Raw genomic sequence first — 13,128 nt, forward strand, 5'->3', positions numbered from 1 at the left:
GCTTGTCAGGGCAATGGGACGATAACTGGCAGGAGAGGAACGGTCCTTCCCTTCCTTCAGGAAAGCCACTACTATATTGCCTCCCTCCAAGAGCGTGGAATGTGCCCCGAAAGCCATATTTTATTGTATAGGTGTAGGAGTCTTTCAAGGATGTCTGGGTGTAGGTGCCGTATCATGGTGTATGTAATCTTACCTGTACCTGGAGCTGAAGGTTTACATGTGGTCAGAGCAGCCTTCAGCTCATGAATTGAAAAATGAGAATTGTAGGAAGTGTGCGACTTGTTGCTATCACGCAGGGACTTCTTTTCGCAAGACATTTTGTGTTTCATGATACCGTTTGTGTAGTGTGCTGAACTGGACACGTGTTGGAAGTGTTGCGCAAGTGTGTTAGCACGGTCTTCCAGTGTGGTTGTACTAACTAGAGGCGGACTGTGTGTTTGTTGTCCTTTGAGTTTTTGTATGTGTGTCCCGACTTTGTGAGTGTCAGTGTATGAAGTTATGGATGTGAGGAAGGAGCGCCAACTGTCCCTTTTTGCCTCGCGGCGCACACGCTTCCCAATGCTTTTGCCCGTTTAAAGGAGATGAGGTTATCCGACGTAGGGTACCGGCGAAGGATACCCCACGTCTTGTGGGTTTCGTGCTCTCCTGCAGTCCTCGTTCCACCAGGGCCTCTTTGGGTGGCGCGGGGCACCGCACACCTGTGGAAATGGACTTTCTGGCCGCATCAAGCAGCATCAATGAACTTTGAGATGAGAAAAAAAATTGGCGCCAATCCACTCGGTGAATGTGTTTGGAAAGCAAAGCTGTAAACGGCACCCACAACGATTACCCATGCGACATCACATAAATTCACTCACGTCGCTCTACAAATCGTGAAACCAGAGAGAAGTGAAATGTACTTAACCACACCCTGTATTACTTCAAAGAGATATTCTTGCTCAGGTTAAATTATTGCATGAGGAATGAACGGTGGTTGGTTGAGTTGTATTGGTGCAGTACATCAGTGGAAACTTTTTTTTATAAAATAAAAGCTCAAACCCGGTGTCAGACGATCTCACTTCTCCGTCTTTGCCGTAGCAGACGGAGGCGATGAGATCGGTTGCATAGACGGTGGAGGAGGAGGAGGAGGAGGAGGAGGAGGAGGAGGAGGAGGAAACACTTCTATTAGGACTTCTGAACGGCCAAAGTGCGGTCCAGGGGAGTGGTTCCTTCTTCACCCCCAGAATCAGAATCTGGTTCCTTCTTCACTGTAGCCCATATTCAGTCCGCGCCGCCTGTGCCCTGTCCACCAGTTGAAGCTGGGTAGGTAGAGAGGGGCTGGATAGCAGCATCGCCCATTGCTCTTGTTAGGTAGTTGACAGAAGGAGAGGAGGTGCTCAGGGCTAAAGTTGCACACCCCGATTATGTGGCAGGGTGTTCCTACTTATGAGTAAAATTTACATGCAGCGTCTTAGCGATTCGGATGCATTAAGTGAACACACGTCCGGTGTGGGAAGGAGCCGGATTGTATGAGGCGTAGGGTAGTTTGTTCTTCTATGGAAAGGTCAGGGTAAGCCAAAGGTAGAGTCTGCCTCAGATAGCGATAATTCTGGTTTATGTCCCTGAATGAGACAAGCGGGTGACTGCACTCGTGCAGCTCCATAGCACTGGGGGTGGAAGTGCAGGCTTGGTGGGCGTATTCGTTGCCCTCCATGGAAGCGTGAGCAGGTGTCCAGATGAGCTGAATGGAACCATTTGGGGAGTGGTTTTTTAGCACACGCAGTGCAGGTGGGGACACCAAACCCGCGTGTAGTTCCGTTAGGCTTGTTTGGAATTTGTGACTACTTTACAAACCCCTGGTTGAGAGCCAAGGCGATGGCTGCCTCTTCTGCTACCATCATGTCTTCGGTCTTGAGTGAGGCACAGCAAGGAGGTTGGTTCTGGAGGTAGACACGATGATGACGTACTGCTGCACTCTATGTTTGGAGGCGTCTGTGTAGACAACTGCATAATCCCCACCGCGGGTGGTGTTGAGCGCTTGAGCCCGTGCTTGTCGGTGACCCTCGTCGTCTGAGGGGTTCATATTTCTAAGCAAAGGGAGCATATTTTTTTTCTTGTCGCCAAAAGCCCAGGAGTACATCAAGCGGAGTGATATTTTGTGCTGCCCAGCCAATCTGGTGAAAGATTCGGCAACCCGCCGCAGTTCTGCTCATTCGGAGCTTCTGTATAGAAAGATGACCACCTTTCAGTTTTTTAGAGCCTCGTGCTAAGCAGTCTCTCTGGGTGCCCTCATGGGAAGACAAATGGCTTGCTCAACCGCCATTCTAATCATTATATAAAGCATCTTTATGTCCTCCTTGCCGAGAAGAAGACAGGGGGTTGACGTAAGTGATTCTGGAGAAGACGAAAGCTAATCGAAAGGTATCGTATTCCTTGAGGCCTCGCTTCTTGGTGGTAACTCGCCGGATCATGTGTATGATTTATTAATGTTGTGTTTGACGCACTGCAAGGATATGTTACTCTTGGTGTTGTCCTGAAGATGTAGGCCCAGGATTTTGGTGCTGGGGATTGGAGTGATGGCCTGGCCATCAAGGAGTATTTGAATGTGTTTCTTGAGGTATCGTCTGGCGTGAGGGCGGATAAGGAACTGATATTTTTTTACGCGAACACTGGAAGCCACAGGCCCATTGGCGTCGTACTAGAAGTGAGACGCCATGGGTTAGTGTGTGCTTCGGTTAATCGCTTTCGCGTAGCATTTAGCGAGAATGCAGGAGTTAAAGCCGTAGATGTGCTTGGTCAGTGCATCACTTGTCTTCCCCGCCTCCGCGTGGGCTCGTAGCTAAATCGGTAAGACTACGGGCTCTTGGTTTGTTACTCGGTTAGTTCCAGGTTCGATCCCTGGCGGTGCAGTAAATTGTTTTATTTCTTTCCAGGAGTTTTCTGGTGACACCAACGGTCGCGAAAGAACCCTTGGGGGGTAGAGGTAGAAAGCTTTGCTTTAAATCAGACTGTGCAGTGACGGGCTTTGACTGGTCAAGAGATTGCATTATTAGAAAGCGGGAGAAATTGTCGGGTTTTGGAAATGTCAAATTAGGCAAGGGAAGAAAGGAGACTTCGGTGCGGCCCCTTTTCAGGGACCGATCACGTTTTAGATGCAAATCATCTCTTAGTCGACCCTCCGTCGTCCCTCGGCGTCCGGCGTCCGCACCTCTCCTTCTCATACCCCTCTCCACGCCAGCTGTGATAGCGCCACTCTCCTCCTCGCCGCTCAGCTGGTCTCGTGCCGGCTCAGGAAGACACCGGCAACACTGTCGCTCCAGGAGCCATAACCAGCTGTGATAACGCCGCTCTCCTCCTCGCCGCTCAGTTCGTCTCGTCCCGGCTCAGGAAGACACCGGCAATGGCTCAAGGAGCCCTTAAAGGGGAAGCGTGCTCGTCTCGTGCCGGCCCAGGAAGACACCGGCGACACTGTCGCTCCAGGAGCCATCTCATGGTCGGGGCTATGTCCCTCCCTTGTTGCGCCGTCCACACCCCCACTGCGCATGCGCGTCTCTCCTCTATTATCCTCTCCTCCAGCTGTATAAAAGCAGGTGCGCGCGCTGCGCGGCGTTCAGTCTGCTCCGAGACACCGCCTGCGCCAGTTCTGCTCCGGTGTGAAACCTACACGGAACCCCCATGCTTTGCATTACCACATAGTTCCCTTCGGGGAGATGGTGTAATTTTTTTTTTGGGGGGGGGGTGGGGGGGGTCGGAGGGTGCGGGGTTGAATTATCCATATGGCATAGGAAAAAGCAGGGAACGGGGGTACTTTCTTCGTCAGCCTTACCCTGATAGCTGAAGAGGTCCCGGAGCTCCCTGCCTGGTAAACAGACAGGGAGCCCATCCTCCGGAGCTTGACCTGGGCTCCGACGGCCACCGTTTGTGGTTTCTTACCCTTCACCTTTAAACACATCACCACAGTAGGTTACAGCTTATGTTGGGGGGGCTCGGGTCCGCGGTGTCACCAATACCCTCACCAAAATTACTCAAGGTGCCCAGCGCGGGGAACTAAAAAACAAGCGAAATATAAAATAATTACGAAAACCAGCGAACCGTGTAACGACCTGCATTTCCACAATAATGCACATTTCGGAAAAATTCCAAATGTAATCGCTATATTACGTAACTGGAGATAAATGGTCGAACAAAATTTTGAAAAAATGAAAAATAAGAGAAATATTAAAAAATTACGGAAAATCTCAAGACATAAACCCATGGCATTTCCACAATAATGCAGATATCGCGAAAGTTCCACCTATAATCGTTGTAATAGCGTAAATTGAGATAACTGGTCGAACAGTAATTACGGAAAATGTCAAAACATATTGAAAAAAGAAAGAATGAATAAATAAAAATATAAAAAACACAAAAATGGCAAACCGTAAAACCACCTGCATTTCAACAATAATGCATATTTCGCGAATGTTCCACTTCCAATCGTTATAATAGCGTAAATAGAGATAATTGGTGAGACACTGCAGGATTTAGAAAAACCCTAAATGTTGACTGTAGAAACTCACACTCAAGACTAGCGGCATAAGACTGCTACGCATTAGTCGATAATTTCTGAATTTGTGCACAATATTTTGGAGAGTTGGCACGCAGGACGCATATGGCAGCGAGAATTTCGAACTAGAAACGTTTTGTGTTATTATTGAGGAGATGCGGACAATTAATCGAACGCCGTTATATCGAACGCCACCTCATAGAAGCCGTTTCACTGAACACCGTTTCATCGAACGCCGTTTGGACAAAGGACATCTCATGGGATATCTCACCGAATTATGTTGTACACAGTGGAGTTGGGCATTTATCGTGCATATACAGAAATAAAGGAGGTTGTTCTTCCGCAAGCTACTACCGTCAGGCTGCTGGCTTTTTATGTTTATTCGATGTAATCGAGCATGTATACGGCTTGTTATCTCAAAATGTTTACCCGCCGCGGTGGCTCAGTGACTAAGGCGTTGTGCTGCCGAGCACGAGGACGCGCGCTCGATTCCCAGCCGCAGCGGCTGTTTTCAGAAAGCGGCGAAAAGCAAAAACGCCTGTGTTCGAGATTCCGGCGCACGCTAAAAAACCCCAGGTGCACTCCACTATACGGCGCACCTCATCGCCTGTGAAGCGTCGGCGCGTTAAAGACCTCAATCAATCAATCAATCAATCAATCAATCAATCAATCAATCAATCAATCAATCAATCAATCAATCAATCAATCAATCAATCAATCAATCAATCAATCAATCTCAAAATGTTGAGCTTACAGAAGATTGGCCTGCAAATACTTGAAGACAGTGGCTTCGGCCTTTTACCGACAACTCGGAGTTTTGGCCTTCCTGCTCTCTCCTTCCTTAAAATTCCAAGGATACGTCAATTGATGGCGCATTGCGATAAACTTGCTGACTGGGATGGGCTTGACAAACTGAAAGAGCGGTTCGCACCAGCAGCCTCGAAGCTGGAATATATTGTCGGGAACCGCGGGGTCGCAGCGCAGCGCCACTGAAAGAGTACCAGCGTGGCAGGCTTTCGGAATCGAACTGCCCGTGCCGTGCTGGCGCACTAAGCACGCGCCGCTCGCTTCTTTATTATCCTCTTTCATAGAAGAGCGCCAACCAGAGGGCGCTACAGGGCCCCCCGCCCAGACGGAATGTCGAACGTCACGCGACGGCGAGGCAGGCGGGCGTTGGTTTTGGGGGCGAGTAGTGGAGTGTTTAGGCCTGCGATGTCTGCGCGGAGTTCGTTGGGTGGCGTCTCGAGGTAGGCCGGTTTTAGGCGGTCCAACGAGACGACTTCTTCGCGGCCATTCAAGAGGATGGTGGCGGACTTCTGGGTCTTGTTAAGGACACGGTACGGTCCATCGTAGGAGGGGGTAAGAGGCGCTTTTACAGCGTCCCACCGGAGGAAAACGTGTGTCGAAGACGCCAGGTCGGGATGCACAAAGATGCGGTGGTCAGAAGACCGAGGTGAGACCGGTCGCAGGTGCTGCATGCAGTCCTGCAGGCATTGGAGGTACTCAAGCGGCTGGGGCGAGGAGGCCGTAGGGACGAACAAATCGCCAGGAAGACGCAGAGGTGCGCCGTAGACAAGTTCAGCAGTTGAACAGCCGAGGTCGCGACGAAGGACGGCACGCAGGTCAAGAAGCACTACAGGAAGGTGATCAACCCAGTGCTCTCTATCCAGGCGCGCAGTGAGAGCACTTTTTAGCTGGCGATGGAGCCGCTCAACGATGCCGTTGGCACAGGGATGGTATGCCGTGGTGCGGCAGTGTTTCGTGCCCAGCAAGCGGCTCAGGGAAGTGAACAGGGTACATTCAAACTGCCTGCCTCGATCCGTGGTAACAATGCCGGGGCAGCCGAAACGGCAAACCCATGTCGAAACGAAGGCTTTTGCGACCGTTTCTGCCGTGATGTCCGGAATTGGTACGGCTTCGGGCCAACGGGTGAAGCGGTCAATCATTGTGAGAATGTACCGGCAGTCACGGGAGGGAGGAAATGGTCCGACCAAATCAAGATGGACGTGGTCAAAGCGACAGCTAAGTGGCACAAAAGGCTGCGTTGGGGTCTTCATGTGGCGGGTCACCTTGGCTGTCTGACAAGCGAGCCACGAACGGGCCCACTGGCCGACATCAGCGTTGATGCTCGGCCAGACGTACCGCTGTGTGATGAGGCGCTGCGTGGCTCGGATGCTGGGGTGGCAGATGTCGTAGAGCGAGTGAAACACAGCACGACGAGAGGCAGCCGGAACGAACGGTGGAGGCGCCGCCGCTGACATGTCACACCACAGTGAGCCAGGCACGAACGGATGACGCACAAGTTGTAGACGAAGGGAACCCGGGTGGTCCCGCAGTGCTTGCAGCTCAGGGTCTTGAATCTGCGCCTGAGCTAGGCGTTCCCAGTCCACAGGAGATGCAGCACTGCCGATGGACGTAATGCGTTAGAGCGCGTCAGCCGCCTCGTTGTCGGTGCCTTTGATGTGCCGAATGTCCGCCGTGAATTCCGAAATATAGGCGAGCTGACGGAGTTCCCGTGGAACGTACTTGGAGGAGTTCGTACGGAAAACGTACGCCAGAGGCTTATGGTCCGTAAGAACGTGAAAGGACTGGCCCTCCAAAAAGTGCCGGAAGTGCTCAATGGTGGCGTAAATGGCGAGCAGCTCACGACCAAAAACGCTGTAGCGTGTCTCGGCAGGTTGGAGCTTCCGAGAGAAGAAACCCAGCGGGTGCCACTCGGAGTCGATTCTCTGCTGGAGAACAGCGCCGATTGCAACGCTGGATGCATCTACCATGATGCGAGTGGGCACGTCGGTTTTCGGGTGGATGAGAAGCACCGAATCGGCGACGGCTTGTTTAGCAGCGTTGAAAGCGGCTTGAGCTTCTGGAGACCAGGAAATAGCGGATGAGGAGCTCTTGGTTGTGCGAAGAAGCTCAGTCAGTGGATGCAGCAGCTCGGCGTAGTGAGGTATAAAGCGTCGCGAGAAATTCACCAGGCCCAGGAATTCACGAAGCTGGCGGAGGCTGGTAGGTTCGGGGAAGTCCTTCACAGCTTGAACGTGAGAGGGTAAAGGACGAATTCCCTGTGCCGAAATGTGATGGCCCAGGAGTTAAATTTCGCCTCTCCATCTTCTTGGCGAACTGAGGGAGGCGAAATAGGGATGTTCTTTTGATGCGCGAGCCGAGAGGACGATCTCGACTCGCTCCGATGACCGACGACCGATGCTTGGAGCGGGTGAGGGATGATGACTGCCTTCCTTGCTGAATATTAGGTTTATTTACATTATATACATGACTCCAAGTTTACATCACGTCAGAGTGACGGTTACATTGTCACTCTGACAGCAGCAGCCTGTTCGGCCGAGATCTATACTGAACTAGATCCCCTCTCGACCGACCTCCCAGAAAACCCAACACTCCGGTTTTGATAACAAAAACCCCGCCTCCAAAAAGGGGGCGTACAAGAAAGAGAGAAAAACCCTTTAAACAATTAATAGAAACCCATTGATTGGCCACAGGAACCAGCCAATCACACATGTGTCCCCACCTGCGGTCACGTGACCCAACTCTCTCTCTTATGCACTCAAAGTGCGTTTCTTACGCACGCTGTTACACCCGGCCAGAAAATACAGGACATCTGCGGCCTAAAGTGAACCATTCATTACGTTCAGCGGGCGGCATCTGCACAAACAACAGCCAAGCCGAGGGCCCGGAGCGGTCCCCGCGCGGCTGACCTCCCTCCGCGCGACGCCTCCCACGACGTCGTGCGTCTGCGCGCGCGGCGGGACAATGAGGGTTGCTAATTCCCTCCCAGACTAAAGGTGCGCCGCCGGCCACCTGAACAGACCACGGGGAGAGACGCTGCCAGCCGAGGCGACCATCGTCGAGGCGAACGACCCGTCGACGAAGAGCGCCCGCCGCCGGAGTCGAAGATTTTCCAAACTTACACCGCGCGCGCTTTCAACACTAAGAGATACGATCATCTGGCCTCCCGTCAGCTTGTTATGCCGAATGACCCAGCCACCTCCGGCGCGACAGAGGTACTCAGGCTAAGCACCCCCGTCCTTTGACACACAAAAGGACGGGCACAACACACGCTCTCCGCGGCTCCGAAACGGGAAAGTAGCCACCAGCGGAGGCGACGCCAATACATGGGCCACCGGCGGCCTTCATTAATTACATGCGGAGCCCGAACTTAACACCAGGAACTCGAGCTCGGACGTCCCGAAGACGCATTTCTGGGCGTTGACAACCAGGCCAAATTGTTGAAGGCGTTCAAAGAGTTCTCGTAGGTGACGCTCGTGATCTTGTGGAGTAGGACTCGCGACTAGGATGTCGTCGATGTACGCAAATACAGCCGGAAGGCCCCGTGTCACCTCGGCAATGAACCTTTGAAATGTTTGGGCTGCGTTGCGTAGCCCAAAGGGCATGCGCACATACTTAAACAAGCCGAAGGGTGTAGTGATGGCCGTCTTCGGGATATCGGCAGGCTCGACAGGGATTTGGTGATACGCTTTGACAAGTTCCACTTTGCTAAAGATTGTGCACCCTTCCAAGTGGCTTGTGAAATCCTGGATGTGGGGTAGGGGATAGCTGTCGTGGACAGTCTGAGCGTTGAGCGCCCGGTAATTGCCGCACGGACGCCAGTCTCCACTTTTCTCAGGAACCATATGCAGTGGAGACGCGTGGTTGCTGCACGATGGGCGGATAATACCGAGTTCCAGCATGTGCTCGAATTCACGTTTAGCAGCCGCCAGACGCTCACCGAAGAGGCGGCGCGGCCGAGATGCGACTGGTGGACCACGCGTGACGATGTGGTGGGTAACGCTGTGCTTGGGCGGCTGCTTTAAGTTGCAGGGTCTCGTAACCTCAGGGAAGTCTTCGAAGATTCTTGCGTACGGGCATAAGGGAAGCAGCGTGCGGATGCCAGTTGGAGCGACAGTAGACAGTACGCCCAGGATGGAAAGGCGCGTCTTGCTGTCAATCAGGCGATCGTGACGCATGCTGACGTCTAGGTCAAAGTGGGTGAGGAAATCGGAGCCGAGGATGGGCTGATTGACTTCGGCTACTACGAAGACCCACCGGAAGGCGCGCCGCAAACCAAGGTCGAGGGTGAGGGACCGCAGACCATACGTGGCGATAGAGGTAGAGTTCGCTGCAGGAAGCGTAGGTCCAGGTGACTTAGACGTACGCTCATCCTTGGTGGCCGGTAATACACTGACCTCAGCGCCCGTGTCTACAAGGAAGCGCAAACCAGAAATGCGATCCATGACCAGGAAAAGGCGGCCAGGTTGTAAGGCGAGGTCACATGCCGCCATCAGTGATCTCGCGTCGCGTTTCCCGACCAGCTGCATGGAGAAGTGCAGTGACGCGCGCGGTGCTGAAAAGTGCGATGGTACCAGCAGATAGACGAGCTTCGAGGGCTGCGCGAGCAAGAACCTCCCGGGGAAGACGAACGACGGCTAGGACGTGGGGAGGAGCCACATCGGCGATCAGAGGACGTCCTAAGCGCTTCAATGGAAGCGGCGAGTTGATCGATCCGAGTCTCTAAGCGGGACACGGCCGATGACTCTGCTGTCGAAGCGAGGATAGCGGCTGAGGGAGAAGTCGCGTCGTGAACTTTATGGGCAAGCTCGGCGGCGCGGTCGAGGGTCAAGTCCCCTGCAGCAGCTAAAACGATGCGAGTGGACTGTGGCAAGCGCTGCAGAAAGAGCTCCTTTTAAAGTGCACCGCTCGAGTCCACGTTGCTCGAGCTCACGAGCTGTCGCATGGTGTTGAGCAGCTGGGAAGGGCGGCGATCTCCAAGCTCTTCGTGGGTGAGCAGTTGCCGGAGGCGCGCGCTCTCGGACACCGTGGTTCGGTCCAGAATACTCTGCTTGAGCCGCTGGTACGGGGCATCGTTCAAAGGTGCACCGATGATGTCTGCCACCTCATCAGCCACCTCAGGAGGCAGGTTGCAAAGCAAGTGGCGATACCGAGTAGTCTCCGAGGTGACGCGGTGCAGATCGAAGACGGCTTCGACCTGGGCGAACCAGACGTGTGGGTTCTTGCGCACGAAGGTGGGCAGACGGAGCTGTATGACTGCGACGTCCGGCGGCAGCGAGGAAGCGTCAGGCAAAAGAGGGCCCGAGGGCGCGAGGTTGCGGGGGTCGGACATGTCTTAGTCCGGAGTCACCACTGTTGGGAACCGCGGGGTCGCAGCGCAGCGCCACTGAAAGAGTACCAGCGTGGCAGGCTTTCGGAATCGAAGATCATCATCATCGTCCTCGGCTTGGAAAGACGGCACAACACCGAGCTGCAGAATCTACGCTCTTCCTACCAGGTCGTCGACGCTGTGACCTGAACCGTCCAGTTCACACTATTCGGCAAGTCTCGTGGATCATTTTCGTGCCTCAATTGCCGCATTTGACCGTTTGTACACTGCAAACCGACCTCCCGAAGGCAGCAGTCATGCCCGACGCCCGCTAAACCTAACAACGGAGTTCCAATCTGCTGCCATGGCAACGGCGCGATCGCCGCCACCGCCGCCACCGCCACGTGCCGCCGATGCATCTCCATCCGAAGCACGCGCTCGGCCGCACGCCATCGGCCCCACCATCGTCACCGCCTCGCGGGACATGGCCTCAGCGATGGATACGGAGTACGAGCCTGATCACGATAGCGAAGAGCACCAGAATCTCCACTTGCAACTGGGCCAACGAGACGGACGCACCGTCGTCGCGGTCCCCGGCGAGGACCTACAGGCGAGCGACACCGCGGGGTGGACTCTCGCCACGAGACGCGCGCAGCCGCATCGAGAAACCCCACCGCTACGCGCTAACGGTGAGTCTACCGCCAAGAAGCATGAACCACGATCTTTCCAGGCGCAATTCGCGCGAAGAGTTACTGCAAGCATGACGAAGGCCGCCCGCATGCCGGTGAATATTCCCAGAGACGAGCATAAAGTCATTGTACGGCCCCGAGGCGGGCTCAATACCGGCCGCGTGGAAGCTTCGGCACTCATGACGGCAATTATGGCTGCAACAGGCACATCAGGAGAGGAAACCCTGCAAGACACAGTGTGCGCTAACGTGGCGCAAAACATTAGAGTGCTCAGCACCCCAAGCGAGCAACGAGCAATGAGATACGCTCAACTACGCACGCTTAACATCGGAGATCAAGTATTTGAAGTCAATGCCTACCATGCGGCACCACACGGCACCGCTAAAGGAGTAATTTACAATATAGCAGCCACGGACACCCCCGACGACATTAGGGCTAACGTGGTCAACACGTGCAACACCACGGCAATTGACGCCCACAGAATAGGAGACTCCAAACGCGGTGATCGTCCTATTTCAAGGCCACAAGGTACCTGCAACAGTGAAGTATGGCGCCGTACTCGTGCGCTGCAGCCTTTACCGCCAACATCATCAGGTGTGCCGACAATGCGGCAAGATAGGCCACCGCCAGGATGTATGCCCACAGCCGCAGACGAAAGTATGCTTCGCTTGCGGCAAGCCAAATCCGGGCGAAAATCACGCAGAAGAGTGTAAACCCCATTGTAAACTGTGCGGTGGACAGCACCCATCCGGAGCGCCTGGCTGTACCAATCGCTTCAAGATGCCTTACCTGGTTAAGAAGCGTCGCTGGGAACGAACCAAGCCGACGTCACCAAAGGGAGCGCATGTTCCGAGCAGAAATCCCGCCAATTTTCCGCTCCTCGAGCCTCAAGGTCGCAGAGGACGAAGCCGCAGCTGCACGCGGCCAAGCTCCGCCCACCCCGATCGAGAGACATCGAGGAGGCGGGAAAGCAGGAGCAGAAGCAAACAGCGCGCCAGCGCAAACGGTCGCAAAGAATCCCGCTCCCGCGAAAGAGTCACGTGGACCGACGTCGTCATCGACTCCAAGCAACGCCGGAATAAATCGTCACAGCCGAAAGACGCGATGCAAGCCTTACGAGAAGAAAACGCCAGCCTCAAGGCAGAAATCAGGCGCCTGGACCAGCGCCTTGAAGAGGCGCTGACACACCTGAGTAACCGGCAACAGCAACGCGAACGTCCGACGCCGCCAGCATCAACCCAGCCTACGTGGGAACAGGGCCGAGTTCCCCGCCCCCAGTCGCTGACACCACGGCATCAGCAACAACCACAACAGCCAGCGACGCAACCGGTAAGCCAACCGTCGAATTCACAAGCCCCACAACCCAGCATGAAAGCACCGAAACCCGAGGCGAAGACTCCACGATCACCCTCCCCCGAAATCGACATGGAGGAGCAGGAAGACGAACCCCCACAATCGCCCAACGAAGAGCAGGAACCACGAGCAAAGAACGGAATCAGCTTCGCTGTGCGTCTCCGCCGCTGTACTGAACGAATCGACAGACTCGAGAAACGGATGGACGCCTTCGAGCACCGTGTAAACGCCCGCTTTACCGCCGTCGAGCGCCGTCTCGACGCACTCCAAGAATTTCTCTACCGCAAGCTTGGCCGCGACGATGACGTGGCAAACACCTGCAACCCCACCGCCCAACCGCGTCCACCAACATGGCCAGCACACCAACAACAAGCCCAGGCCTGGAGATCTGGCACTGGAACGCCAACGGGTTCCGGTGCCGGAAGGCGGTCCTGCAACAACACCTGCTA

The 13,128-nt window shown here is 54.4% G+C and overlaps 1 protein-coding gene across 1 annotated transcript in view; it reads left to right on the plus strand.

The window, feature by feature from the left end:
* Positions 1-13,128, plus strand: part of LOC144179583 (alkylglycerol monooxygenase-like) — a 167,573-nt gene that overhangs the window by 16,531 nt on the left and 137,914 nt on the right. The window lies entirely within an intron of this gene.

The sequence above is a fragment of the Haemaphysalis longicornis genome, unplaced genomic scaffold (assembly GCF_048455015.1).
Source record: "Haemaphysalis longicornis isolate Haplotype H1 unplaced genomic scaffold, Haemaphysalis longicornis Haplotype H1 scaffold_4, whole genome shotgun sequence".
Classification (NCBI taxonomy): domain Eukaryota; kingdom Metazoa; phylum Arthropoda; class Arachnida; order Ixodida; family Ixodidae; genus Haemaphysalis; species Haemaphysalis longicornis.